The sequence below is a fragment of the Aedes aegypti genome, chromosome 1, assembly GCF_002204515.2.
Source record: "Aedes aegypti strain LVP_AGWG chromosome 1, AaegL5.0 Primary Assembly, whole genome shotgun sequence".
NCBI classification, from domain to species: Eukaryota; Metazoa; Arthropoda; class Insecta; order Diptera; family Culicidae; genus Aedes; species Aedes aegypti.
In genome coordinates, this window is record NC_035107.1 from 19,613,967 (window position 1) to 19,634,217 (window position 20,251).

Below are 20,251 nucleotides of genomic sequence, written 5' to 3' on the forward strand. Positions count from 1 at the left end.
TTTCGGCGAGCACGAAGAAGCAGAATGGGCACTGGAAATTGAAAAGTTCGGCTTGGTTAAAAAAACGGCTCAGTATCATATAGTTGCCAAGCAAAAAGGATATTTATGCATACATAAAGTGCTATTTGTAATTTTCTTGCTTTTTTTCAAATTTTGTTCAACTTATCGAATGATTAGATAATTAACTAAATGCGCGCGAATAAATTTTAAGTTTTGTTTTATATACAAAGTGATATATTTGATATAAATTCTGATTGTTCCTTGGAAGAATAAAGTATAGTATTTGCATGTATATAATATCAATCAACTGTATAACACTCAGGGACGTTATCTGTCTATTGTTCCATTGATGGCTGCTGTGGAATATTCCACTGCCAGTCAGCGTGCAGCCTCTACAGTTGGCGCCAACCCAACAGCGCGCCAAACTGTATTGAGAAGCGTACGCGCGTAATGAATAATTATTGTATGTTTTGTCTGGCCGTATAGTGCGCCTATATAAGGCGCACCCATTGAAAATGTAAGAATGTAGTTTCTTTCGTTTCTCCACCGAGTAGGCATGCTGCCTCTCAGTGGTAATAAATCTGTTAAAGTGAAGCCGTTCGCTTGATTTGCCGTCCGTTGTATCGTAAAAGAAACAACGTAGGAAAGACGTCCTGGCCGAAACAACATATTAAGAATATATTCATAAGTTTTCAAAGAAAGTGGATCTTGAGATATGATCCTTCAAACGTTACCATAATGATTGATTGTAACAAGAACTTCCCGTGCGGCTTTCATAGAGTCTGTTAGCTTTAATACTAAATAACGTTGCTGATGAAGGGCACACAAAACACCCAACTGACCAATGGAGAGTGGTCTGATTGACGAAAAGCTTCTTCTGACTGGAAAGGAAAGGATGGTTTACTGTGTTACACTTACAATGCGTGTAAATTACTGCCGCCGTTAGCGCACGGTTATGAGGCCCACAATAGAACACATTTTTCTATGGGAAGCGTGCGGGTGGTCATCGGTTTTTCAGTTCTGTCGCCTAAACGGTAAAAGATACCACTTTGGCGTCTATGGACGAAAGTTAGAGTATGGATTGATAAAACAACAAATATTTTTTTGAAAATTTTTCTTGATACAGACGATAGTTTTTTCGCTATTTTTCCGACAATTTTCTCCATGGTGAAAAATTTTCTGAGAAATGTTTTTCTTTTTATATTTTTAATAGATTGCTAAGAAAATTTCCTTTCGATTTCACTAAAAAATTTTTGTTCTACGATGCATAGTTCAGGAGATATGAATTTTCAAAGTTTGAGGTATATAGTGAAATCGTGAAAATTCATCCAGAGTTTTCCGGGAAAATAGGCAACTATATTTTTTTGAATTTCACTTTTGGACATGTATCCACGAGCTCTACCTCTGGTGAAAATTTCATGCAAATCGGAGAACCTCCGGCCCAAACCTGTCCTATAATAAAAAAATGCCCTCCAGTCGAGTCGTTTTTGATCGACTCGACTTATAAAATAGGGCCCTTAATACGGTTTTGAGAAAACTAATTAGGAAATATCACATTCCTGTCTTCTAAAACTGTTTTAAAATGAATCAACTTTTTAACATTTTTTCACCATGTACATCGCATAAATTTTGCACACAATCAGCTCGCGTTCAAAAACTAGGTAGATTCTATTATTTCCCACAAAAATACTTATAACAAAATGGTAAGCCGTTTCATTCAGTTACCTTCGACGTTTTTCTACCAGTGTAAAATCGGCTCAAGTAGTGTTTTGTTTTGATTCGTAAGTATGTTCATTTTTCTGACTTGAGACTATTTGAATAAGTTTTCGAGAATTGATGATTAGAGCTTGCCAACCGTCATTGGAGTTATGAGCAGTTGAAGAAGGACAGGAAAAATGATTATTATTACAGAAATAGAGTGCAAAAGTTCAATTTCAGCAGCACTCCAAACCTAAACAATAGATCGTTGTGTATTTTTCGTTCCATTCGTGCATACGTTTTCTGTTACTGTATTGATTGCACGTCATCGGCTGTGTATAAGTAACGAGGAAAAACGTTAACCAAAAGAACTACGTCACTAATTTACACGCCTTCTTATGGGAGCTCGCTCGTTTGTAGTTGTGAAATATTTTGCACCGTACATGGATGCCACGCACTCTAAATGTCTTCTTCCTCACCTCGTTATATATTCTCAGTACACGTTATCTATCTCTGAAAAGTGGAAAACATTTGGAATAAGGGTGTGACAAAATGGATCGAACACTGATCATCACTGATGAAATACATAATAAATTCCTACAAAAGAAAAGTTTTTCGAATACCTCCGAATCTCTTAAAATAATAATAGGAGAATTTGCCAAACAGAACCCTACATAATTTCCCACAGGAATTTTTAGAGGAAATCCCCGGAAAATCTCTAGTGGAACTCTTTGAGGAATTACAGGAATGATTTCTGTAGCAGTATGTGGTTTTTAACCTAAAATCAATTATTGAATTGAAGAATCCATTCAAAAATAATTTAAAAAATCTTCGGGAGAACTCGAAGATTCTTGCAGAATCTGGTTCAAAATTTTGCGGAATCTAATAAAGATTCTGACAAAAGCTGATTGAGTTTCTTGCAGAATCTGGTTGAAATTTTTTGCAGAATCTGGTACAGATTCTTATAAAATCTGGTTCAGATTCATGCATAATGTGGTTCAGCTTCTTGCAGAATCTGGATCGGATTCTTGTAGAATCTGATTTAGATTCATATCTCGTTCCCGTTCGTTACCAAGTCAAAGATTGTTTTTTTTTTTGCTATCTGAAGGCTGAGTGCATTTTTTTGCTATCACAATGTATGAAGTGATAAATGTTCATAGTGCTTCGTTTGTTTTTTGGTAACCCAACATCTGCACTCAAATATTTACAAAAATTCTTCTGCCGAGTAGCATGAATTGTCAAATCTCAGCACCTATCTCTCAAACACGTGGAAACATTTCGCTAAATTTTCAATCATCTAATGGAAACACATGTTTCCTCGTCTCAAACTCAACCTCTAGCAAGAAAACAATCTTGGCGAGGGAGAAAAAACATCCACGCCATCAAAGAACCAGTCAGTTGGTACCAAAACTGCGCCTCTTCAAAGCTCTCCTCTAGTCGTCGTCCAACCTGACCAAGCAAACCACTTGAGAGTAGCCTCCCGAACAAGTACTTGCAAACAATTAGATCCCGTTAGTTGATCGCGCGTTCAGCAGTTCAGTGAGTGTTTTTCGCGCACTCGCTCTTCTGGGATGTTCGCCTAGATTAGGGTGTTCCGAAAAAAATGCACGAAAAGCATGAAAAATATTCTTATTTAAGAATTTTTTATAGAAAAAAATAAATCCCTAAAAGTTCTGTGACATAAACAACTAAAATTTTTAAAAACGAATGGCCGATATTACTCATATAAAAAAGAAAAAATACGAGAAAAATATCAAGCTTAGAAAATTTTGCACAAAAACGAAAAATATGTCAATTTTTATCAAAAATAACCATTTTTCATTAAATTTTTAGAAAGTTGAATTGTTCTTCAAAAATGCTGTAAATGTGCATATCTTTCATCCTAGGGCTGAGCACCATGACTTTTCGAACGTTGATTTTTTTCTTGAACACCCTAACCATTATCTATCCAGTCGCGTTTTTCCTCCCATCCCATCCCTCCCTTATCATCATGGCCTGCTGTTTTTCCCGACTAGACGAACGCAACATCGCATCGATTCATGCACATGTGAAAGATGATTATGATGGTGGTTCCTCTTCTCCTACCATCGCAGCAACCTTGGCCTCGAACCGTGTCGTAAACGTCAGCCAGCAACGAGCCAAAGCAGAAGATCCAAGCAAGCTGCGATTCCATAAGTATCCAACCAGCAGCAACCAGATGGTTCGCCTTTCCGCCAACCATTTCGCGTTCTCTTCAGACCCCCCCCCCTCCTCTCTGTATCCAGGAAGGGGGGTGCAGTATTAATTATTTTCACGGATCTTGATCCAGAAGGTAATTAAATATTTCTCTAGGCCCCCTTTCCTTGCCGCTACTGCCAGCTTTCTACAGCTCTACGCCAGGAAACAAAGCGTTTAGCCCTTTGTCTGAGTTCTGGGGTCAATTTGAGTTGTTGTAATATTTCTGCTGAGCACTTTGAATGACTGTAACTTTTTTGTTGGTGAACCAAATGGTGGTTAGTAGTTCAACCGGCATTGACGGACCCTTGACTTTCGCCATGACCACTCGATAAGCGTCCCCCAGTGGTTGGCGTCAGCTGCTCGGCACTGCTCTTTGTAGCACTGTGACTTGCTCAGCGTTATCTTACGCATGGAATACGACCTTTGGCTTCTACGTTCCTTGCTCTCGTAACGCTTCCTGGCTTTAAGGCAAGCAGCGCGGAGGGCGTTAAGTGCCTGGTTCCATCAGTACGCGAGACGTCGATCGTTGCGGGGCTCCCGTTTGCGTGGCATCATTGTATCACTTGCCCTTGCCATTGCTGTCGTCAGCCTTACCGCATCCAAGTTTAGGGCATCGCTGTCGGTGCGAAGTGCCTCAACGAATAGAGATCTTTGTCGAAAGCCTTCGTCTTCCACGCCGGTCGCCAATTGTGTTCCTATGCTCTGCCGCAGTGTTCCGCTGGCCAATCCTGTAGCGCATCGCCTGTTGATCGATCGCTTTAGGTGTACTCTTGGCTTACCCTCCAGTTCATGCTGCCCGCCAGTGATGGACTACAAAATGTTAGGTCGAAATATGCTAACGGTGCCTTCGTCTCACAATCGTACATCTAGCTTTGCTAAAGCCTGCAGTAGGTTGTTACCTCTGGCATTGGTTACCCTGCTACCCCACTCCATGACCCGTGCATCGAAGTCACCTCCAATCAGCACTGGTTGTCCACCAACTAGCTCGTCGATCAACACCTACAACATCCGACTAAATTCTTCGGGCGTTTATCTTGAAGGCGCGTAGCAGCTACAAAAGTAAATTCCGTTGATTTTGGCGATCACGAGCCCCGCATTTTAGCTGGCAACCACTTCCAGGATAGGAAACATACCTGTCACTTGTATCGCCACTGCGCTGAGCTATCCGCCATCCAACTGGCATTATTGAGAGGTACTAGATACGGTACAGCTATAATCGCTACATCCCACTTAGTTGCTGTTGACGATTTCTACAAGAGTTGCTGTGCGGTGTAGCATTGCTTTAGGTTGATCTGCGTTACCTCCGTTACTGTTGGGCAGCAATCGCCTTTTGGTACGCACGGCAGTTGAAGCTGCCCGTCGAATGGGTGTTTCCTTCCTACGGCGACCAGAGCAAGCACCTTGGTCGATTCTTAGTCTTTTCCAAAGTGAACTCATTTTCCGCATTCCCTGCATAGTTCGGTTCCGTCTGGACCTTTACAGCTCGCCGTCAGGTGACCGAAGTCCATGCACTTGAAGTTTCGCATCGGTGGACTATCTGCTCGTGTCTCAGTAGGCATAACGGCCAGCCCAAGGTATCTATAAGGGAGGTAATGCAATGTGTCAAATTGCTGAATCCGCCATATTGCAAAAGTATTTGACACCTGGCCACTTTGTTTTCATGGAATAGCCTCAGCATGCCATGGAATCACTTCAGCTTTTTCCTCCCTCCAGTTTGTTTTGTTCAGTGAACGTAAAGAAACATCATGAGACGACTTGAAAAACAATGGTGAGGTCGTGCCTCTGGCTTTCTAGAACCCTATTATTTCGGTTGAATAAAACACAAACACTTTTTTCTATTAAACTCCTTTTCACTTCTCTTTTTTATTTACTTTTAACGACATTCATCACTTTCATCATTTTTTTTTCTAAACTAAACCACTACATTTCCTGCGTCGTTCATCCTGCTCTTCTATTTTCTCTCTTCACCTGTTTAATATTTTATTTTCTTTCACCCAGTGCTGTAAAACGGTGAACAGAGTCTGTTCATGCTCAACAGAAAAATGCTACCGCTCATCCAGCAATCACGCTCTTTTTTACATTTGTTTTGTTCTGGTTCTCCGACGCAAGAATCTGTGAACAAATCCGTCGCTGTTGATTCGTGAGCGTGTGAGCGTGGATCCTGCTTAATATTGGTTCATTTTGTGTAAACGGTATGATTTTTTCCACCACTGCTTTCACCTAACAAGCAATATGTGCATGTCCGTTCAGGGTCCATTGAGGGTGATTCCTGAAAGCCGATAATAAAAACTCTAAAATGGACAATTTAGGAAAAGCAAAAGTATGTAGCACAAACCATTTGCTATAAAAATAATGTTAATCTCAATACCGGGGGAAATACGTCGCCCCCGGATATAAAACATCCGTGTCCGGAATCTTTCAGAGTAGTAAGTAAAACACTACGGTGTTTGGTGTTCACAGCCATATTCCAGAAATCGAAAATGATAGCATCTGAAATAACAAAGTTTTTGCTTATTGAAGAAGTAAGATAAATTTTATCTTACTTACCTTCCCAAGTCATACGCAACAATTTTCAGTAACATAAACATCTCTATGGATACGTTAGAAACTCTTGGAGGGCAAAATACACAAACATATCGACCAGCCCACCGACTCACCAGCTGTCACTTTTTACCCCCTCTCGGTTCACCACTCCCCGCTTCCAGTGACTGCTTAGATTGCTGTACCTGTAGTTTTAAATACCTTGGGCCAGCCAGTTCGCCGTGTCAACTGTCAACGTCGTATGACTTTCTCAGACGGATTTCTATAGCCTCCTCTCCAAGGCTGCATTGCATCGTTCCCGTCCTTTTCCGTCACGTTTTTTCCTTGCTCGTTGCTCTGCTCTTTTGGGTCTTCCTCTTCTTCTGGTTACTCTCTGTCTCGCTTCTTCGTAGGTTTGTCACCTCGTACCTTCGGGATCCAAAGCTGTCACTTGTATCGCCCCTGTGCCTGAGCTATCCGCCGCTCAATTGGCGTTATTGAGTGATACTCGATACGGTTCCGCTATTATCGCTCCTGCTATGATGAACTCCATTGTATAGGGATTGTTTTGGACATTCTGCATTTTAGTGGGTCCTCCCTCTAAGCCGCTATTTTTGCCCATCTTAAGTAGTCACCTTCGTGATCCCATTGTAATGTTTGCAAACAGAGTGATGCCATGACCTGCTCCTCAGGGGGTGCCAAGTACAGAGCCAGTTCGGCGCAAGTCAGCAAAGGTTCAACTTAGCCTACTTCAACCAGGTAAGATGGCAGGTTTAGAACGTACTCGAAGACCTGCTAAGGTTTTAACGGGACGGGAGAAACCGTACCATTAACCCACTCGCCGTATCAGGGAGGTGTCATTTATCCTTATGAACCCTAAATGCTGAGCCGACAACCTGGAAGGAGCGTCCAACATAGCTCTGGTCCTACCTCATGCTTCCGCGGGTCAAACGATGACAAAGACCGACAGCTAAGGGTTGCGTACTTAGCTGGAAGTGCAGCCTGGGCACTGTTGTCCTTCTGACATCAGCTAGAGTGAGGAGGTGCGTGTCGATCGTCTGTCCACCAAGGAGGTGCGGCTCAAACAGCGTCTGCTGTATCACTTCAGCTACACCTATGGTGGCAGCCCCACCATCGTGATGTAGGAATCGCGACCCTAGTAAGGTGGCATATCGAATTTCTTACTTACTACGAAAAATGGCGAAAGGAGAAATAACGAACGATATTTTTGGCAACCGACCTGGCAACGAAATAAGGACTATGATTGGAAACTCGGTGCCTGGAATGTCAGGACGTAAAATAAACCGTGACGAGTGAGCCTTTTGGCTCGTGAATTGCAGAAGGTTGGAGTGAGCGTGGCTGCTATTCAGGAAGTAAGATGGCCAAGAAATGAAGAACGTGAATTCTAGGGATCAAATACAACATCTACCATAATGGCAGCGATAAGGCAGAACATGATGTCGGATTCACAGCAATCGGGAAACAAATGAAGCGAGTTATGAGATGGAAACCGATTAATGAACGAATCTGCGTATTGAGGATACAGAGCAAATACTTCAACTACAGCCTGATCAACATCTAAGCGCCGACAAACGATAAACCCGACGACACGAAGGATGCGTTTTATGATTGTCTGGACAAGACCTACGGAGAGTGCCCAAAACATGACGTAAAAGTTGTTATCGGGGATGCCAACGCTCAGGTCGGAAGAGAGGATTTTTTCCGCCCAATAATTGGTACGGAGAGCCTTCACTCCACCACCAATGACAACGGCCTAAGACTAATAACTTTCACTGCAGCTAGAGAGATGGCCATCAGCAGCACCTACTTTGCACGCAAAGACATCCGAAAGCACAGCTGGATGCAACCAAATAGACCACGTTTTGGTGGACGGCCGACATTTCTTCAGAGGTCCAAACATCGACTCTGATCACTATCCCGTTATTAGTAAAATTCGTGCACGGTTGTCTACCGTGGTAAACAAAAGAACACAGCGACCGTTGCGTTTCAATATCCAGCGCTTGTCAACAGAAGGTGTAGCGAGACGAGTACCGGAAGCTTGATAAGAGGAACCAACGTAGGCGACAACCTCAAAAATCTGTTGAAGTCTATCCACGGTGCGATGAGCACAGCAGCGCGAGAGGTGATAGGTACTGCTCAGAGACGATGCGGAAATGGTTGGTTTGATGAGAAATGCCAGAATTTGATGGATGAGAATAATATTGCCAGAAGCCGGATGTCCCGCCATGTGCAATGACCGTGAAAGTAACTTGCTGACAGACAAAATCGTGGTGACTGCCAGCTGGAAAGAGCACTTTGAGCAATTGTTGAACGGAGAGAACACGAGCGCGTCTGAGAACAGATTAACCCCTCTACCGGCAGCTTCATTTTTTCCCGCAAAATTCAAATTCAAATCGTTATAACTTTTTTGTTTTTCAATATTTTTGCACCATTTTATCACAAGTTCTCAAACAACTCTTCTAGTTTAGGAATCCGTGTCGATATTCATTATTGGTGATCTGGTTTTAAAGATATTCCGATGTTCCTTGGGGGACCGACATTTTCTATATAAAATGTCTTTGGCGGCCATTTTGTTTTTGATCAATTTATCAAAAAAATAAGATATGGGCTATATAATGTCAGGTAATAAGGAGCATCTCTGAAAAACTCATACAAATCGGTTCAGTATTCTTGGAGATATATGAAAATTACGATATGATGTTTTTTGAAGTTTTTAAGATCTTCATTTGGCCAGCGTGGTTCCAGAAACCTAAATGGTCATTACTTAAAGACGGCTGCACCAAATTGCTTCATTTTTTCACAACATACTCTCATTAATGTATTGTTCCGTATAGTGAATATCCGAATGCGATAACATTTCTGTAGCCTGTGAAATTAACGGGGGGTTCTAGTTACGGGTCGGTCCCCCAAGGAATTTTGGAATATCTTCAAAACCAGATGACCAATGGTCAATATCGATGCAGATCCTTAAACTAGAAGTATTTTTTGAGAGCTTGTGAAAAAATGGTGCAAAAATATTGAAAAACAAAAAAGTTATAACGATTTGAATTTGAATTTTGCGGGAAAAAATGAAGCTGCCGGTAGAGGGGTTAACCATCAGCAACGATGGACAAGCTGTGGAACCCCCGACGCTAGATGAGATTATAAGAGCGATCAAGGAGTTGAAGAACTGTAAAGCTGCTGGAAAAGATGAGCTTCCGGCCGAACTTTTCAAGCACGGTAGTGAGCAGCTGTACGAAATACTGCACCGTACTCTGTTAAGGATATGGGTGGAAGAAGAACTGCCTGCTAGCTGACTCGAGAGCCTCATCTACCCAATGTGTAAGAAGCGACACAGATTGGAGTGCGCCGATTTCCAAGGAATAATGCTCCTCAATACGCGATTTTATTTTATGTTCAATATATTAAGACCGCTTGAGGAGTCCTTCGTCGGCGAATACCAAGCTGGTTTTCGTGAGGGCCGATCAACGACGGATCAAATGTTTACCTTACGACAAATCCTTGATAAGTTCGGGGAATACAACTTGTAGACTCACCATCTGTTCATTGATTTCAAGGCGGCGTACGATTCAGTAAAGAGAAATGAGCTGTGGCAGATAATGTTAGAACACGGTTTCCCGATGAAATCGGTTAGACTGATTTGTGCAACGTTAGATGGATCGAAATCAAGTGTGCAGGTTGCGGACCTCCTTCGTAACCTGAGATGGATTGAAGCAAGGAGATACTGTAAGAAAGTGACGGCTGGGCAGTCTAGAGCAGGGTACCCCCACTAAACCTTAGATTTCGGATGAGTAATAATGGCTTCTCTCGCTCCGCACGGACTGGTCGAAGCTCCTTCTTCTTCTTCTACTTCTCCCTCGCTGGGCAATAAAGCTGCACGAAGCAGTTGTGCTTAACAATTAGCTAGGGGGAGGAGATAGACTTCTTTGTCGGACACCCCCCCTTCCAGCGACGCTGGTGATAAAAACCGAACTGCCTACTCGCCATAGACAGTCCCGGCAGATTCCGCAGAATTCTGCCACAGGTGGTACGCCCCTTTGCACGCACCGCTATTCGTCTTCCTTGGCGATTAGCTACACGGGCGAGACTTTGCTCTATTGGCTGAGCCCATGTAGCGAATACGGCGGGTTTTGGGAACCTTTGACGGAACCACCGGGAGGCGAACAGCTCCTTAATGTTTAGCACTCCCAAAATGGTGGTGGTTCAGACCCTTTTCACTGCACTACACAGCACTCGCGTTCTCGAAACCACGGGCCGGCACTTTCCGATCGGGAACCACTATCACGGTGCTGGGAACAATCTTCCAGCTTTCTTCCGGACAGAAACGGCACTTTTCCCGGTTTTTGAAGTCGAAACTCTCCAAATTCGCGGAAACAAAACAAACGCGACCGTCGCCCTTCGTGGTTTGAAAACACACGTCATCGTCCGACCAAAACACACACGCCACACAAACGTCACTATCTCCTGCAACCCTGAAGGCCCAAACGCAATGATAGCGGAACGGCAACGGAAAGCGGAACCGGTTCGCCAGCATGAACTATAATTTGCTTGTCGATTCAGTGTTGGCTCACTTTCATCCATTGACAGCTCAGTCGAGATGGTGTGATTCTTGCTGGCGAACCGGTTCCGCATTCCGTTGCCGTTCCGCTATCATTGCGTTTGGGCCTTGAGAGAGAGGAGACAGCTCACTGACAACTGGCTTGTTTACTTGGCTTCTTTGGCTTTTTCTCATGTTTGGGTTGTGCACAATGGTTCGGAGAGCACAATCTGGGTCAAAACCATTTTCACATCTCATTCGTTATCAAAAAGATTTTTTTTTTTTTATGGTGTACTTAGCTGGAGCTGTATGACAGCTTCGTTGTCTGTGCTGGACCCCGTAGTGCAAATTTTTACCTCTACTTTTGCCAATATTTAGATGGAATAGGCTATGTTGCCCGCTTTAACACTATTTTGGATGAATATTGTGCAGAAGTAGTTTTATTAAATTGTTTTTGCTTCAGTTTCCCTCCCGTAGTCTTGTTTGTATAGTCATCCTTTAGTTCTGAGCAATCGGATTCTTGTTTACGCATGGAGAAGCGACATGAAAATATATGTTATTAATTAATGCATTTCTTGGAAATAACATACAGAGCTATGTTGTAGTAGTCTATGTTGACAAATTGTAGCACAGATGTCATCTCCAAGCATCTTTTGACAATGATAGACAGAAAATGTTAATTATACAGAATGCGGTCGTATATCAAACGATAGCGATAGGGAGATCCTTTTTTTCCCGAATGGAATGAAGGTTATTGAAGTGAAAAACATGAAATGTACTTCCATCTATACGCGAACAAGAACTATCTGAAGTGCCTCGTCATTGTACGTCATGTATTCTCTAGTATTTTAGTCGTTTATGCTACTAGTCTGAAACGTGATGTGTTATACTATATGAATAAATTTCAAAATATGAATCAAGTGTTTGGTTTTAAATAGTCTTTATCTTCCGAAGGTCGTACTGGAATGCTAATCAATACAATACTTTTCTAGGAGAGATGACTGTCTATGTTGCCATCTTGTAGTACCGAATCCAAGTTGTAGATAATTAATATGAGGAGAAGTATCAAATCTAAATGTACTGTAAATGTGTTTGGTGTGGTCATCGATGTGCTTTATGTTCGTCTTATTGTTATTGTTCTGAGGTCTTCTCAAAATGAGAATTCAATTGAATAATGTCTCAAGTTAGTTTACAGTTTGGATAGACAAAGTTATTGGTACGGTATTATTGGTACGGTATAATGAATATATAGGGGGGCTGAAATGATATACAGTATGTGTTCGCTAAGAACTAAAAATGTTACTTACCCCTTTATTAGTATACCCACCAACGCATATGGATCGTTTTTACCTCAGTTTGATGGTAATTCGATCCGTGTCCGTGCTGATCTATGTGCTTCGGCTCCTAACACGACGTTTGATACATACGACAGACGACTTGCTCCCTCGTGATGGTGTTGTTGTTAGTTGTTATACATGAAAAGAAAGAAAGAAAGAAAGTTATTAGTATTAGGAATAAACAGGATTTAGTGAGTTTTCATTGAATTACATTTGACTACATCGCTGATTATAGTCAACGACATCGGAAACTTTATGTGTTGACTGTTGATCTAGTTTTTCCTCAGTCCCGTTGGTCAGTATTGCTAAAGGTCCTTTTTAACATGTTTATTAGTACTTGGACAAGTTGAATATTTTAAGTTTACTACTTTTGTCGTGTTGGTCAATAATGATTTTGATCAGTTTGTTTTATACATCTATTCATATTCAAATCTGGTCTCGTCTGTTTTCATTTAGAATCGTCGTAAATACATTTCTATGTGTTAAAAACTATACTAGAAATAATAAAGAAATAGAAAGTCATTTTTTATTGTCCGGATCCACTTTTCGGTGACAAAATAAAGCTTCATCGCGCCTATGCCCTATTTATTTATTATAATTTTGCGAGAATGAAGCTGTTGTAGTTTTATGATACCAACATAATAAATGTGGTTTTTTATTATGATTCTAATGAGAGAAGCATAACAAATTAACATTTGTGTCACATTCTACTCGATGGATCCTCAGTCATTCTCCTCATTAGTCAATATTATAACCATTTGAACAAAATCTAACCTATCTGCATCAAAGCGTGGCTACGGCTCCTGTTACCCCGATGCCTGGTAACAGGATAACCGTTGGATCACATCCGTAAGATTGATGCATCTATGCCAGATGGTTGATGACGCGGCATTAAACAAACATTTCCTGATGTGATACCACCACGACTGGACATTTCTTTGGTTCCCATATAAGTGCTAATGGGGTAAGCCCACCCATCGCGGCAAGATTACACGTCCTAGGGGAGGGATTTTCACATCTCATCCGTTATCAAAAAGATTATTAAATTAAAAAATATCATTATCATTTTGAGTCCATTCGATAATATTTAAATATTCAACGTTTTTATATGCGCTAGTACAGGAAAACAACCTGAATTTTCAATCACATACAGTTTTAGTTTGGCCAAACTTTGACGGTTTTTCACACTCAGCGCTTCGAATGTGCGGTTTTCCAGTGACAGTTGATGACAGGTTCCCTTGACTTTTTGGAGCACGCAATCTAAGCCAGCTGTCTCCTCTCTCTCTCAGCTACAACCGTGCTCGACAGTTATGCTGCCTTATGTTGCCGTCGCTTTCCTTGCTACGGTAGGAGATGGAGACCTAACTTTATTCACTCACCGGTACAAACAGATACGACAATTTAATCCCTACATTTTGACTACACTTACTACACATTCTAAATAAAAATAAGTGCGAGAACGAACAAATTAAAATATTTACAAAACACAGTGGTGTGTTTGTTGCCAACCACTACACGAACAAAACATGAAAATAAATCTACATAGAGTGACATTAAACACAACACGCTAAAAACACTCACATGTGGGTAAAATAAACACGGAAAATGAAGTGGGTGTGAAATACACTCCACATAAAAACTACACATAATTACTGGATTGTAACCACAGGTTACAATGCACTTTCGAAGCTTTTGTTCTACATTGCCCTTGAAGGAGCTATTAGGAGAGCAGGCGTGCAAAAAAGCGATACCATCGTCTCACGGTCGCATATGCTCCTGGGTTTTGCGGACGATATCGATACAATCGGAATGGGTTACATGCATGCCTTCGTTCGCTACTCGCTACATAGTAACGCACATGCGCTAGTGTCTATGCAAGAAAATCGCTAAAAGGTAACGCAAACAATATTTGAATGGCGAAAAGCATCTAACGAATTATTTCTCAAAATTGGGAACTATTTTCGAAGAAATATTTGGTACCGGTTGAAAATAACCTGGGAGGGAGAAATCAATACCAAATTTATGTACGTCATAGTGAGCCGAGATTATGCTGTCACGAACTGTCACTGTGAGCCCAGATCTTAAAAAATAGACTAACATGAAAAAAGCGCGTAGCTGAGCAAAACTAATTTTTGCATTTCATCAAATGTGACAAAAAATCGATTAAAAAGCTATTTATGCTGATTCAAAAGTAATGCCACGACAGCACCTTTTATTCTGATTGAAAATAAAGTATGCAAATACGCATCATTTTACTTTTTTCTATAAAAACGGAAATGAAATGCATCGAAAACTGTGGCCCTTTTTCCATGTTTGTCCGAAAAGATTGAAGGCACACAACAAAAGAAAACGAGTGATTTTCATCAAGTCTGCCTTGATTGTCGTTGGCAAGCTGGAGTTTTCTTGCAGTTTAAAAAAAATTTAGCGTCAAATTTTGTGTGTAGTATCTGTGCCTCCCTCCCAGATAATAACTATCACGCCTACCAAATATTTTTTTGATTAATGCTTTCATTTACGAGAAATTTGTAGCTAGATGCTGTCGTAATCTTCGGAATCCGGAATTTTGAGACTCCATTTTGTTTTCGGAAGAAACTCTCAAGATGATACGCGCACAAATTTACTGCCCGAATTTACGATAGTGAATGAACTTTCCCCTTCGTTCCGCGAAGCGGTTGGAAGCTTTCGCAGTCTTCGTTCATTTCTAAAAGCTTTTAACGTCGCTGCATAAAGACTGCTGTCGTTCGCTGAAAAAACAGGATTGGACTTATCGTAAAGCAATCGATACACAATAAACAAAATATAGGTTAACTGCCAAACAATTAAATAATTTCAAAACTGGTTCAAACATATATTTTATAGTTCATTTTATTTGATCCAACCATTTATTAGTCCAGTATTTATGGTGTTCTTAATTGTGGATTATTTAATTTAATTTAGTTCAAACATTTATTGTTCTGCATATGGGTACTACAGATGCCTTTGCGCATACAAAATGAAACGAGAAAACTTCTGCTGATCAACTGTGGACAAGAGCAAAGCAGATAAGTGGAGAAGAATTATCCATTCGGCGTAGATTCAACGTATCGAATTTTAGCCCATCGAGTATCAAGTAAGTAAGTTACAGCAGCTTAATTTTTACCGCAAAAAAAAAATTCAAATCGCGATAACTTTTTTGTTCCTCAATATTTTTGCACTATTTTTTCATAAGCTCTCAAAAAAATCTTCTAGCTTAAGAATCCGTGTTGATACTAATCATTGGTGATCCGGTTTTGAAGATATTCCGTTGTTTCTTGGGGACCGACATTCTCCATATAAAATGTCTTTGGCAGCTGAAACAGGGAACGTCTTGGTGTGTTGTATGGCCATGGCACAAATCTCCCAATTGGCGGGGAACATGCCTTCAGAGCCAGCTTTCTCATACCTTCTGATACTTTACTTGACGTCATCAGGCATTTAGCTGCACAGACTGTAACTTAACACTAGATAATGGACAGGCCATGCTGCAATGGCTCATCCGAGATACATTCCTGACGAAAATTTTCAATTGCTGAAGCGGAATCGAACCCACACCTCTTGACATGATGCGCTTAAATGCCTGACGACACTAAACAACCGCACGGCTACAAAACAAATATACGCTGTATAGTTCTTGAGCTAATGGACAACCTTGCCGAAGATATCAATTTTTGAAATAATAATAACACTATCCTAAGATCTCAAATGTTGTACAAAACTGTTTTGAGCGTCCCATCATTGCAAAATTCATTCAAAGCAATCGAAGAAAAACATTATATCTGTATCGGCCCATGATCGGCAATGTTTCGCAAGTTGCAAAATACTTCATATATAATAGCAGGAACAGAGAGCCCCAAGAAGAGAGAGCGATGATGAAACCTGTTATTCTCGCTTATTTACCGTTAGGAATAGGTGTTTTATTTGACTGACATGATAAACAATGCCCGAAAATCGTACTTATAGCAAAAGTGCCCTCACGATTGGAGCTTGATTCAATGGGTTTTATCATCCACTGTAGTCCGGTTCAAATAAGAGATGTAGCAGAAGATGATAAACGGACTCTCATGATGTGCTGCGGATCACGATTGTCACAGAGAGCGATAAGAGAGAGACATTCTCAATTTTTCCAAAATTCAAACCTTGTGTGTGTCCAAAGCTTCTGAATTCCTCCAAATCTTCTAAAGTATTTCATGACCTTTTTTTCAGCGATGAAACATCCCCGTTTTGAATTGTTCTTTATTATTTAGTAAAACTGAATTAAATATCTTTATCAAAAGAGCAGAAAAATCCTAAATCTACTTTAACATTGCGAAGTAATCACGATTGAAATTTGGTGTCAATAAGACCCCAAAGCACAAACAACGTGACGTTTTTTGGCACAGACAGAAGGTTACATAAGAAGCCAGATCGAATCGCCGCCGTGGAAAATCGCACCAGGCCTACTCAGATCGGCTCTCAAAAGCTGAAGAACAAATACTTATACTCCTAATAAATGGAAATCAAATTTGAGGGGCGATTGTTGTTGTGCGAGCTGCTGTTGAGGTTAGGTTTTAATGTTTTTTTGTTGTTCTCTAGTTATTGTTTCTTCAGTCGATTTTAATTGCTAATAATGATTTAACTCTTTTTCCTCCAGCAGCGCGTCAAGAGTCGGGTTCGCGCCTTCGTTGGGCGCCACATACTCGCTCGTCGCCCTGGAAAAGTGTTGTTTCTGAAGAAGCTGCTCCTGACTCCCCCCTTAAAGAACGAATGGGTATGGGGGGAGCTGCTCATTGTTAATGCTAATCGGAGGCAACAGGTGAAAGAAAGATATTCCCATTTGGGTGCTTTACGGATGAGGTAAAGGCGGTTATCGGTGGCAAATGCTGCTGTACAGTTATGAGCGCAGAATTTTGAACCCCGAGAGGGTTTGGGTTTGCCCACTTATCGCTCGGCACTCCACGTGAGGAGGGGCGGGTCAATGCTCTGCACATCATGGATGGATGGTACTTAATTTGTTTCAGTTCTGTGATTTGGTATTAAATCTTTCTCGCAAGTAGGTATTTAATTCGAATGCTTATCTAGTGTATAATGACTAAGACTTGGAGCCCAAGTCTGCGTAGATATGAAAAAAAGTTATACTGAGTGTAGATAATTTCAAGTCACGATTAGTTCAGTATATGATTGGAGTCGGATTGAAATACAGTCAACTTTTAATTACTCGATATTGCAGGTAGCAACGAGTTAGGGTGTTGTCGACTAACAAAACACAATACCAGTGCAATTGCAAACCAAGGGACCATCGAGTTAGCCATGAAAACCAACTTTTACCATGATTCAATAACTCGATATCGAGATACGGAATATCGAGTTGTCTGTATTAAAATTCTGATTTTCCAGTTTTACTTTTCTCCAAATATTTTACTACTAGACAAGATTAACCCTTCTCCAACAAATGAGAACAATCCTGCCCGATTGACTATTTTTCCCGAATGCCATTTCTCTGAATACCGGTTTCTCCGAAAAGTGACGAAGTTCATAAATGTCCATTAATAGTCTTCAGTGACATGGTGATAAACTAGGATAAACGATAAGTAATCAATAGAAGGAGATGTATAATTATTCTCCACTAAACACTTGTTGCCAAAAATGCTAAGGACGGTGAACCTTGAAAGAACCACCTATGGGATGATACCCTTCTTCATTCATATAAGAAGACCAGTTCGTTCATCATCTTTAGATGTATTGCGCTGTTCCCACCAAATCGAACTGTACACTTTGAAAGTGTGACGGCAAAGTGCAACCGCGCGATCTGCCCCATTAAACATCCCATCGACTTTTCCCTCGACGGGTTTCATCGGCATGATCGACCGATTTTATTTCCGAAGAATCGTTCGATTGTTGCACCGACGCTTATGGGAGCATAATAGGGGGGTTTGCCGATTTTACAATGTATTAAGTAGGCTGACCTAACCGTTTGATTTAAAGTGATCTTGTAGGTAGATTAATCCACCGATGCAAACAATAGCGAAAAGTCGACGGAAATCTATGGAATCGGTTGAATATAAACTACTCAATCGTCTGATTAGTTGATATATTAAAATAAACCAAAATTCAAAACCGAGTAAATTGTAAAGCTGTAAATTGTAAATGTAAAGCTATCTAATTGATTGTTCAATCGATCTGAACAGGTGAAAAGCATGCGAAATTCGACGAAATTGTCTGATTAAATTCTGTAAATTTTATGTAGTGATCGCTGTACTTAATTGGTTAAAGTAGCTTACTTTTCGGTATGCATTTCGTAAAACCAGGTCCGTCCCACTCGGGCTCAGATTGGGTACCACTTCTAGTACTGCATTTGGTCCCTCGGTAGTGCAAAAGGTATCGAAGTTTGACAGATCGCAGTACACTTTTCACGGCATTCTAGATTACCTTGTGAGCCATAAAATTTTGGGCAACTGAAAGGAACATGGAGGTCTATAATTTGTCTTTGGTAAAACTCAATTGATTTATCAGATTAACGATTATCTAATCATTTTATTATAGTTTAATGTTTTCAAAAAACCACAACGTAAAATATTTTGTCAGAATAATGAAAAAGAAAAGACAAACAAAACATGGGAAATTCTTAAGCTTAAAACCAACACATTTCAAATATGTTCCACTTAAAAATTAAATTATTCGAAGGCTATTTCTCTTATAGCTCTTTGACTCGATCACTGATTCGATCGCAGCAGAGAATACGATGGTGATTCAATATCGGATTCGCTGGAAGACTCGAAACTGTGTTCTGATTCAAAATCTTCAGTGGTTTTTGATTTTTCGATTCTGGTTGCCTCGGTTCGATCCTAAAAAAACTTTGGTTTAGGAGCACTCGTATCAGAACGCACCTGGTTCGTTACGTTTTGCATTTCCGTTGCCTCGTCTTGCCCTGTATTACGTAGCTGCTTTGGCTTACTGCATTCTGGCTCAACTTCTGACCGCTTGTTCGCATTTTTTCTTGTATCTTCGCGACCTTTTGATTGCTTTTTAGTTTCCCTACGATGCTTTTTGTAAATCCTTCCTTTAGCTGCGGAAACCATGCCCGTAAATATCTTTTCTGAAGTAAGGGTGATATTATCTAAAAGTATATTATTTTAAAAATAGTGAAAAAAAGTTTTATTTTGCTTGTGTCAATATACTCACTGATAATAAGACGAACGAAATTAATGTTTCTTATTTCATCCGCTCTTTTGTATTCATTCGTCGCATTGTCCGTCAAAATAGCACGAAGTCAATCATCTTTTGCAACGTTACTTAAAGCATATGCAATCTCCCTTTTGATGTGGGTCGTATGGTGATGATCCTGGACTTTAACAGCTGTTTCTTTGACATCTTCTGTCGTTTCGAGAGGGAAGGTTCTTTTCATGGGACTTTCCAAGTTCCTTTCGATCTGCTCCTTAAGTTCTTGAAGTTTTTCTCCAGTTTTAAACAATAAGTCTCGATTGGTTCTTTGATGGGCGAGACTGTCACGGTTTTGTTGTTCAACTTAAATGTTCAATATAAGAAAGTAAAAAATAAAATAGAATATTGCGTACTAAAATTGAAAAAAAATAAAGTAAAAGCAAATTACTTTTATCAATTCTTGAGTGTAGTCGTTGGAACTCGCGCTCCAGAAACCGCTTTAGGCTGCTCGACTCGGCCATCTCGTTCAATTTAATTGACAAAGTTTCAACCGTAGCCTATGTGTAACAGAGTTATTAAGACAAATCCATTACAGTAAGGAAACTTTACTAATTTCTTATTAATTTTGTCAAGAGGCACAAATTCAATGTCACTGCTCAAACAACGGGAGTACCAAAAACCAATTCTGGTCGATTCAATACGAGAGCGAAAAAAGAACGAAGATGCGAGAATTTCTGAATAATAGCTCCACATTGTCCATCAGATT

General features: G+C 40.5%; 1 long non-coding RNA gene across 1 annotated transcript; it reads right to left on the reverse strand.

Moving 5' to 3' along the window:
- Positions 1-19,347: 19,347 nt before the first annotated feature.
- LOC110674365 lies at positions 19,348-19,857 on the reverse strand. Its single transcript, XR_002498797.1, has 2 exons — positions 19,507-19,857; positions 19,348-19,441 (listed from the first exon to the last, which is right to left on the reverse strand). It is a non-coding gene; the product is annotated as an uncharacterized LOC110674365 (long non-coding RNA).
- Positions 19,858-20,251: the final 394 nt, after the last annotated feature.